The sequence below is a fragment of the Hyperolius riggenbachi genome, chromosome 3, assembly GCF_040937935.1.
Source record: "Hyperolius riggenbachi isolate aHypRig1 chromosome 3, aHypRig1.pri, whole genome shotgun sequence".
In the NCBI taxonomy this organism is placed as follows: Eukaryota; Metazoa; Chordata; class Amphibia; order Anura; family Hyperoliidae; genus Hyperolius; species Hyperolius riggenbachi.
The window spans coordinates 26953914-26964936 of NC_090648.1; positions in this window are offsets into that span (position 1 = coordinate 26953914).

Here is an 11023-nt window from a genome sequence, read left to right on the forward strand (position 1 = left end):
GAGACGAGAGAATAGTCAGGAACCAAGCCAATAGTCGTTAACGGTACGGGCTGGCAGAGTACAGAATCAGGAAGCAGAAGAGAAGTCAAGACAGGCACAGAATCATACACAGAGAATAAATAACAATAATAATCTCCTAGTCTAGGTGTGAAGTCCTTGGTTTCAACACCTGGGATCTAGTCTAAGGTCTGAGTGCTGACACAGGGTATCGCAAACACAGACGAAGTGTGACTGAAAAGCACTTCCTTATATACTGCCTGGGAGAGAAGTCTCCACCCCAGGCAGCAACCAATCAGAGCAGGCTAAAATGTCAGCTGACCTCCAGGTCAGCTGACACGCTTTCTAAGAGTATAAAGGCGTGTCTGGCGTGCGGCCGCACCCCCTAGAGGCAAGATGGCAGAACCCTGGTGAACAGCATGTTGGTGAGTTTGGAGCAGAGTGCTCGGACGGGTGTGCGCAGCGGATGCGGATGAATTTCCGCATCCCGCGTTGGAAGGTCCGCTTGCCGGACTGGATGCGACCATATTTCCGCAATCCATCCGGCGTTGCAGATTTTTCGTTACACTGACGCTCCTCCTCCCCGCATAAAGGTCCTGTCTGTGCGCACGCGTGCATGACAAAGCCACCCTATGAGCCACTGACAATCCCCTCGGCGTGCTAGACGCCAGGGAGACAGGCGAAACGCCCGACAGGGAAACCGAAGAAGCTGCGGGGGAATCCTGACTGCCCGCAGCTGCATCTACAACACTATTATAATGATGACCACATCAAGGAGAACTGTTGTTACATATGATAAATGGATTGGAATGAAGAGAAGAGCTTGATATCCACCAAGTCCAGGGAAACCCAGAAAAAAAAATGATGTTGCAGCTGTTATATTTTCATTGCTACTCATTATGTTTGTCTGAACTGTAGATACTGATGATGTATATATCCTTTCACCATCTATCTTCAGCAGCCAAACAGACATAAAGGCTGAACCATGCTACTTCCATTCATAACTCCACCTTTTCAGTATCTAGTAGAAACAAAACATGTGAAAGTTTAGCGCTAGACTTGTACTATCTCATCTGTTGTTTTAGAAATGAAATAAAAACAACAACAAATCAAACAACAACAACAACAATTCAAACAAATCAAACTAGTGATTATGAAGTTGCAAACAATTATACTCATTTTTAGTTAAAGAGACTCTGTAACAAAAATTGCATCCTGTTTTCTACCATCCTACAAGTTCCTAAACCTATTCTAATGTGTTCTGGCTTACTGCAGCACTTTCGTTCATCACTGTCTCTGTAATAAATCAGCTTATCTTTCCCCTGTCGGATTTGTCGCCCTGTGTCTGGAAGGCTGCCAACTCTTCAGTGTTGTTGATCTGCTATGCACCCCCCCTCCAGGCCCCCTCTATGCACACTGCCTGTGTGTTATTTAGATTAGGCAGCTTCTCTGCTCTCTTATCTTTAACAAGCTGGATAAATCATCCTCTGAGCTGGCTGGGCTTTCACATACTGAGGAATTACATACAGGCAGAGCTGTCTGCAGGAAGAAACAATCAGCCTGTAACTCTTCAGTGGATGAGTAAACACACAAATGATCTCTTGAGATTCAAAAGGAAGGGTGTATACAGCCTGCTTGTGTATGGATGTATTTTCTATGTGTGGACATACTGCACATCAACGTACTTTCTGTGTTGGTGGTGTGATAAAACGCGGAAAAGCCGCCGCGTGTACTGGTGGCAAGGCGGCTGATTCCGCGTCCAGCACGGCGGTTTGCACGCAGCAGCATGCGTCTGGTGTGGCTGCGCCTGTTAGTTCACACAGGTTGTGGAATACGCGTGCACGCGCTGAGAGGCAGAACCTTTATGACAAACAAGGAGGGATCAGCTGACCGTGTTGGTCAGCTGACCTCAAAGCAAGTGGCTATTGGTTGATCGCTGATGGGTGGCGCCGGAGAGCACCGCGCTATATATAGTCACTGCTGGTCAGTCTCAAGTTGTCTGCCGTTGCGAACACTACGTGGAAGCACTCAGACCTTGGTCAGATCCTACAGTGTGTCAGAACCAGGAGGACCTGGGAATTCACACTGAGCCAGATTACTTCTGTGTATTATTGTGAAACCAAGAAATCGCTGGAGTGCCTTCAACCCTAAAGGTTGGGGCCACTCCAGGACAGCAGAAACCTTCCTGGGATCCATAGAGAGTCCTGCGGTGGAGATTATGTACCCCAGGAAAGGAACTTCAGAAACTTCCAATAAACTCTTCTCGAGTTTAGCATACAAGGAATTTTGTCATAGTTTCCTTAAAACATACTTCCCATGTTCCCTGTGTTCAGCAATATTAGATGAGAAAATGAGTATGTCATCTAAGTAGACTAGGACGAACCACCCAAGAACCTCCCTAAAGACTTTGTTAATCAACTCCTGGAAGACGGCAGGTGCATTGCACAACCCGAAGGGCTTCACAAGGTACTCGTAGTGCTCATCGGGTGTGTTGAACGCCGTCTTCCACTCGTCACCCTCTCTTATGCGAATCAGGTTGTATGCCCCTCTGAGATCGAGTTTAGTGAAGACACCTGCATCAGTAATCTGAGCGAACAGGTCATCAATCAGAGGAAGAGGGTAACTATTTTTTCCAGTAATTTTATTCAATTCTCTGTAATCGATGCATGGCCGAAGGCCACCGTCTTTCTTTTGTACAAAAAAGAAACCTGTCCCGGCCGGGGACCTAGATGGACGGATGAAACCTTTGGCTAAATTTTCTTTAATATACTCCTGCATGGCAATTTTTCAGGCCCCAAAAGGTTATATAAATGGCTTCTAGGGGGCATACAACCTGATCTCAAGTCAATGGGGCAGTCAAAACTTCGATGAGGAGGAAGTTTGTCTGCCGCCTTGGGACAAAAAACGTCAGCAAAATCAGAATACTGAATAGGCAAACCTTCCACTTGAACCTTGGTAGCATACACCGTGACTTTTTCCATACAATGATGATGGCAGTAGGAGGACCAGCTCAACAATTGCCTGGAACTCCAGTCGATCTGAGGGGGATGTTTTTGAAGCCACGGCATACCAAGGATCACAGTGGAGGTAGCCATCTTGAGTACAAAGAACTGTATCTGCTCTTTATGCAAAGCCCCTATTTGACACAACAGTACAGGAGTATGAGAAAGAGGTTGTTTGCCCTGCAGTGATGAATCATCCACTGCAGTAACAACAATCTGACGTCCCAAAGAGAGAAGAGGAAAACCAAACTTAATAGCAAAATCATAATCCATAAAATTTGCTGCAGAACCCGAGTCTATAAAAGTCTGGGTAGACTGGACTTGATCTTCCCAGGTGATAGAACACTGGAGGAGTAAGCGACTATTCTTTAGAGGTAACACAGAATCGCCTAGGGTAGTACCTCCAGCTACACCTAGGCGATAGAGTTCTCCGCCTTCCTGGGACAGGTTTGTACCACATGACCCTTCTCTGCACAGTACAGGCAGAGTCTCTCAGTACGTCTCCTATTTTTCTCAACCTCAGGGAGCTTGGATTGTCCGATTTGCATCGGTTCATCCTGAGGAGGAGAAGAAGGGGTAGGAGCAGAGAAAGGAACAGAGGAAGCCTTCCTGACACTCTACTTTGAGTTTGCCTTTGGTAACGAACCCGGACGGTCAATCTTGACAGCTAAAGAGATTGCCTTGTCTACTGTTTTAGGTTCTGGGTGGCTTAACATCAGATCAGCAACATCATCAGATAACCCTGATAAAAAGCAGTCTAGTAAAGCATACTGCCCCCAATCTGGCTGACACCGTCCACTTTCTAAACTCAGCAGCGTAAGTTTCAACAGTGTTATGACCTTGTCGGGGAGTTTTGAGTCTCCTCTCTGACGTCATAGCTAAATCTGGATCATCATATATAATAGCCATTGCTTTAAAAAAAACTCTTGAACTGATGTTAATGCCTCATGACCAGTGGGGAGACTGTAAGCCCAAGTCTGCGAGTCACCAGATAATAAAGTTTTTATAAAGGTAACTCGCTGACTCTCAGAACCCGAAGATACCGGGCGTAACTCAAAATATGATAGGCAACGATGCTTAAAATTCCGAAAATCAGACCGGTGCCCTGAAAATCTTTCAGGATGAGGCATCCTGGGTTCACTAACTATAGGGGATGATACTGATGCATTGGTCTTTTGAAGTCAGGTCACTACCTCAGACAGTAAATTAATTTGTGTCTGTTGTGTGTTGACCATATTGGTAAGGTCGTTAACGGCCGTGGTCATAGTGCATAGTGTCTCCATAGACATTTTTGGTCTGCAGTTCTGTAACGATTGGTGTAGCAAACAGAAGTCTGGTTATTGTGTGATCTGCAGTATCACCAATAAATCAGACACTATACCTCATTATATGGTGATCTGCAGAATCACCAATAATGCAAGTATAGCTAACAAGGAAATAGCAAGTGTACAGTGCTTGGTGCAACAGTAATACTGTTCACTCAACACAAAAGGTAGGTATATGCAGTGATGAGGTGGGTTCACTCAACACAAAAAGTAGGTATATGCAGTGATGAGGTGGGTTCACTCAACACAAAAGGTAGGTATATGCAGTGAGGCGGGGGGTTCACTCAACACAAAAGGTAGGTATATGCAGTGATGAGGTGGGTTCACTGAACACAAAAGGTAGGTATATGCAGTGAGGTGGGTTCACTCAACACAAAAGGTAGGTATATGCAGTGATGAGGTGGGTTCACTGAACACAAAAGGTAGGTATATGCAGTGAGGTGGGTTCACTCAACACAAAAGGTAGGTATATGCAGACAGTGATGAGGTGGGTTCACTAAACACAACAGGTACTAGGTATATGCAGTACTGGGTATTACAATATTCACCTGTCACACAGGTAGTCACTGAATGTGCTGTGCCTGGATGGCAGTGGCACACACACAGTATGAATTAGCAAGGCCGTCTATGCAACACAAGTGTCAGTGAGTGACACACAGAAAAAAAGTAGATCACAAGAACAGGATTAGCTCTCAAAAGAGCTGTTGGGGGTGCTATTTTAGCAATAACAATCAGCCAGGAGCAAGCTAACAAGCCTACAAGAGCCTAACTAATCTTTCCCTATGAGAGTCTGCCAGCAGCTGTCCCTTCACTAAGTAATGCAAGCACACGAGTAAGTGTAATGGCCGGCGGAGCCTGCCTTATATAAGGGGGGGGGGCGGGGCTCCAGGAGAGAGTGTAGCCTTATTGGCTACAATGTGCCTGCTGACTGTGATGTAGAGGGTCAAAATAGCACACTATGGGGCAAATCGAACTTCCGCAAAAGTTCGCCTTCGCTTGCGAACGCGAACAACCGAAAGTTCGCCTGGAACCGTGCGAAGGCGAACCGTTCAGGCCATCTCTAGCTATTACGCCACTACAATAGCTGCATCTACCTACTCCTACTGCAGCTCCTGTCTGTGGTACCCCCACCACCAGGTTTCACACAGAACTATATCTTCTGCTGCCACTGCCAGTCTGCCACTGCCACCAGCTGTTACTCCACTACAGTAGCTGCATCTACCTACACCTCCTGCTGCTGCTGTCTGCGGTATCCACCACCACCAGGGTCCACACAGAACTATTTTTTCTGCTGCCAGTCTGCCACTGCCACTACCAGCTATTATGCCACTACAATAGCTGCATCTACCTACTCCTCCTGCTGCTCCAGTCTGTGGTACCCACCACCACCAGGGTCCATACAAAACTATATCTTCCGCTGCCAGTCTTCCACTGCCACTACCAGCTATTACGCCACTACAATAACTGCATCTACCTACTCCTCCTGCTGTTGCTGTCTGTGGTACCCACCACCACCATTGTCCATACAAAACTATATCTTCTGCTGCCAGTCTGCCACTACCAGCTATTACGCCACTACAATAGCTGCATCTACCTATTCCTTCTGCTGCTGCTGTCAGTGGTACCAACCACCACCACCACCAGGGTCCACACAGAACTTTATCTTCTGCTGCCACTACCAGCTATTACACCACTACAATAGCTGCATCTACCTACTCCTCCTCCTGCTGCTTTCTGTGGTACCCACCACCACCACCAGGGTCCACACAGAACTATATCTTCTGCTGCCACTACCAGCTATTACGCCACTACAATAGCTGCATCTACCTACTCCTCCTGCTGCTCCTGTCTGTGGTACCCACCACCACCATGGTCCACGAAGAACTATATATTCTGCTGCTAGTGTGCCACTGCCACCAGCTATTACACCACTACAATAGCTGCATCTACCTACTCCTCCTGCTGCTCCTGTCTGTGGTACCCACTGTGGTGATATATTGGGGTGATGATGATATGTACAATAATGTGCAGAGTATCGCCACAGTATGGCATCGCACAGAAGCATATTTTTTCATTTTTCTGGCTGTGTCACATGGGTATGTCAGCCAGTCTGGCTTTGAAGGTATTGGCAGCTAGCTTTATGGAAACTGGTAATGTGATTGTGTGTTTATGTGTCAATAGACCTACATTTGCATTGAATTCCTCTGGAAGCAGGGAGCTTGGACATTAGCATACAGTTCCTCTGGACAGCCAGGAACAAATAATTAGGTTCCTTTTTGTTTGGCATCCTGCAAATGTGGTGCATTGCTTTGATCGTTTGTATTAAGGTAAACAGCTGCCTGTTGGTCAAAACACTATCAGACTAAATGAGTCTGCCAAGTTCAAAGTGGACAGGAAAAGCCTTGAAATTCGCATGTCACAGCTAGCCCAGATGTGACAAGGGGCTCGGCAGACCGTGATGTCACAAACGGGGAAATTGCGTTAGATTGTGGGATGAAACATCCTTTGCCCGGGGCAACACTTGGGACTATAAGAATCAGCCTTGGACAGTCACAAATCATTTTCTCTTGGAGGTAGCACATAGCTAGAGGGATGCAGAGCAAATCGGAATGGCGTTCTCCCGCCAACCACGTTCTAACCTACGCGGTAACGTTATATCACATTTTTATTTTTATGCAAATATCCTTGTGTGTATCTTTGTACTTGTAGCTTTGTAACTTTTATCCTTGCAACTTTTATTTTGTAACTTTTACTGTTTTTGTAAATCTTTTGTATATATTATTTTCTGCATTGTTCCACCTTTTTTCTGGAATATTAAATCGTTATTTAATAAGTTTGACTTCTGCTGTACCAAACTAACACTCATAGCCTACTAGAAGAGACTGAAGTGTAACTGTGTACAAGTCCATGCCTGATTGTATGACTGAGCAACACTACCGTATAAGATTGTAATTGCATTGTGTGTATGGGGCACTTCTGCGCTCAACAGCAGAGTGGGAAGTCTAACAGTATCCTTCGGAATGACTGTTAGTGGTTTTGCTTCACTACAGTGTAAGATTGCAATTGTGCGTGTGTGTGGGGTGTTTGTCATACGTTGGCCTAAAGCGTGCAGCTGACCTAACATACGAAAACGCCAGTGCGAGTAACTGGACATCAGAGTGAGGAGTGTGTCTAGCAACAGCTAGTGGTGGCAGTGAGAAGTGTTTGAGGGGTCCCAGCCTTGTTTGTAGCTTGAATAGGGCTGCTCCCCGCTTGATCTGGTCAAACCCGCAGTCAGGAACCATATACGCAGGCGTGCCGTGGGCCGGTTCCTGACACCCACCACCACCAGGGTCCACACAGAACTATATCTTCTGCTGCCACTGCCAGTCTGCCACTGCCGCTACCAGATATTATGCCTCTACAATAGCTGCATATCCCTACTCCTCCTGCTGCTGCTGTCTGTGGTACCTACCACCAGGGTCCACACAGAACTATATCTTCTGCTGTCACTGCCAGTCTGCCACGGCCACTACCAGCTATTACGCCACTACAATAGCTGCATCTACCTACTCCTCCTGCTGCTGCTGTCTGTATTACCCACCCACCACCACCAGGGTCCACACATCTTCTGCTGCTACCGCCAGTCTGCCACTGCCACCAGCTATTGTGCCACCACAATAACTGCATCTCCCTACTCCTCCTGCTGCTGCTGTCTGTGGTACCCACCACCACCAGGGTCCACACAGAACTATATATTTTGCTGCCAGTCTGCCACTAAACCAGCTATTATGCCACTACAATAGCCTTCCACTGCCACCAGCTATTACGCACTACAATAGCCTTAATTTTTTTGAGATGGCAGAGCTGAAAACTGTGATGTCCCAGTTGTGTGGTTGGACTTTGGACACAATGTGGGCTGCACGATCACTGTCTGGAACCTAGTCTTGATGTTAATTTGAAGCCATTTTTTTTGTATTTTAAGTCCCCACATAATCAATTAAACATGCCTCATTTACCCTAAAAAAAAATGTAAAAGCAATTTAAAGGCCACTTACGGTTTTCTATCCGGATATCCGAATCCGCCTGGATATCCCAGATAATGCGTTCGGATATCCACGTGTACTAATATATCAGAACGTTTGGATTCGGATATCCGATCCGGAACCAGATATTTGGGTATCCGGTCCGGATCAATTCGGATTTCAAAAAGGGGTATCCGAGCACCCCTGGGCTACATTTAATACTGTTAGCTATGAAGTACAACAGATTATCAGTAAAAATTAGTTCATACTTAGGGAGTCCTTACCTTCTGTATTTTAATTTGGAAGTCTCCCTCTATTTGCTTATAAAAGAGCTCCCTCACTGAGGTCTAAGCTGGTTCACTCGACTGTTGGTTCCCGAGGTGAGTCACATACCCACCGGGTTTGTTGTACTTTTCCGTTTCTCAGCTGCCACAGGTGTCATAGCATTATTGAGGGTCATAAATTTAGGCTTCCAAGGTTGGGAAAAGTTATACCATTCATGACAGGTTTTCTTGTGATTCTCGTTTTGTTGTTTATTTGTTAAAGTGTCCATGTGGCAGCTGTTACGTGGGTAAGACCACACAAGAATTAAGGAAGCATATTAGTTCTCATAAGACGGCCATTAGAGGGCATAATTTAGATCAGGTAGTATCTGAACATTTCACTAATCATCATAATAACGTTTCTCAATTGAGTGTTCAAGTTATTGATGGGGTACCAAGATCCTTTAGAGGTAACCGAGGTAGAGAGCTCCTTAAAAACTGTTCTATATGTTATTCCATGTAATGTACTATGTGTGTGCCAAATTTCATTCAAATCTGTTCAGCCATTGTTGCGTGATCGAGTAACAAACATCCAAACTGTCGCATTTATAACATTAGTGAGATTAATTTCATTGTGTGTTTTGTACTATTTATCTCTGTATTTATAGGTTATTACCTTATTCTAACCTATCAGTCCTAATTTTCTACAATAAATCTATTAACTACAGTGCTTTATACCATTGCATTTTCATTTGTTTGTTTAGTGCTTGTATCACTGGTTGCCCCGATTGTATAGTATGTTGAACTGCTCAAGTATCTGGATTTGATATGTATAGTAGGTCAGGGATGGTTGGAAGTGTCTATTTCCAATTTGGCCAAAATTCTGATTTCCCATTTTTCCTATTTCTGAGTTTCCGTTTTTCCGATTTCTGATTGCTGAGGAGTATTTTATTAGTAATTTTTTTGCATCAGAGAATGCAAAAAAATTAAGAAAAAAAGAAAATTAGAAAAGCAGAAAAGCAGGTTATCAGTCTTGTGATTGGTCTGAAATTCAAATTTTTTAGAAAAAATCTGCATTCTCTTAATTTTCTCTTTTATCTTCTAAAATTACTGAGTTGCACTAAATCAGATTGATGCAGAATTTAAATTTCCATTTCCGAATTCCGATTGAAAATTCGGATTTCCGAATGAGCTGAGCATCCCTAATCTAAGTCCCACGCCATCCTTCCGCATCACTGAGCCTGTTGCCAGGGATCACCTTGGCTTAATGGCAGACGGGAGGATGGCGTGGGACTTAAATGTGTTTATGGGGCGGGAGAAAGCCCCGGGTAAGTATCAGAGCTTTACATTACTTCATCTATGAGTCTCTTTAAAGAGAACCCGAGGTGTGTTTAAAGAATGTTATCTGCATACAAAGGCTGGATCTGCCTATACAGCCCAGCCCCTGTTGCTATCCCAAACCCCACTAAGGTCCACCTGCACTCTGCAATCACTCATAAATCACAGCCGTGCTGTGAGGCTGTGTTTACATCTGTAGTGTCAGTCTCAGCTGCTCCCCCGCCTCCTGCATAGCTCCAGTCCCTGCCCCCGTCCCTTCACTCCAATCAGCAGGAAGGGAAGGGATGCAGGCGGGGACTGGAGCTCTGCAGGAGGCGGGGAGAGCAGCAGACTGACACTATAGAGATACACAGCCAGCTCTGACAAGCTGTTTGTCAGCAGCGTGGCTGTGATTTATGAGGGATTGCAGAGTGCAGGGGGACCTTAGGGGGGTTTGGGATAGCAACAGAGGCTGGGCTGTATAGACAGATCCAGCCTCTGTATGCAGATAATATTCTTCAAACCCACCTCGGGTTCTCTTTAAAGTGAACCTCCAGACTAAAAATTGACTCAGCAGCACTGGAAAGGCCTGGTGTTTCTTTAACTGTTTCACAGCATCAGAACGTTTTTTCTCTTATACAAGCCTCATTTTTAGCTGCACAGAAAAAAACTGCCCGGGCAGTTTTCCCCTTATGCTGTGCAAAGCATGATGGGATTTCTGATGTTGTTGTTCTCGTTCTGCTGTTTTGGTGCATTTTTTTTTTTTTACATTTTGAATTTTACATTTGAAGCCTAGCGTGTGCAGCTGGGAGGGGTTATCAGGACACAGGACAGTTGGAACTGTGTCTCCTGCTCCTTGTCGCCTCCTTTCAACCAAAAAGATGGCTGCCCCCATGACAAAGATGGCAGCCCCCATCAATCACAAACATTTGTCTGTTCTTTTAAAACGGGGGAGGTAAGAGATTATATTACCTATCTATTCTAATTAACATAACTAATGTAACTTAATGACAGTATGTTTGTTTAGGCTGAAGTTCCCCTTTAAGGATCATTTCCTTAGATTTAGAGTAGTTGTATTTGCATGATAATCTTCCTGAGTTGCTCAGATTTTTCAG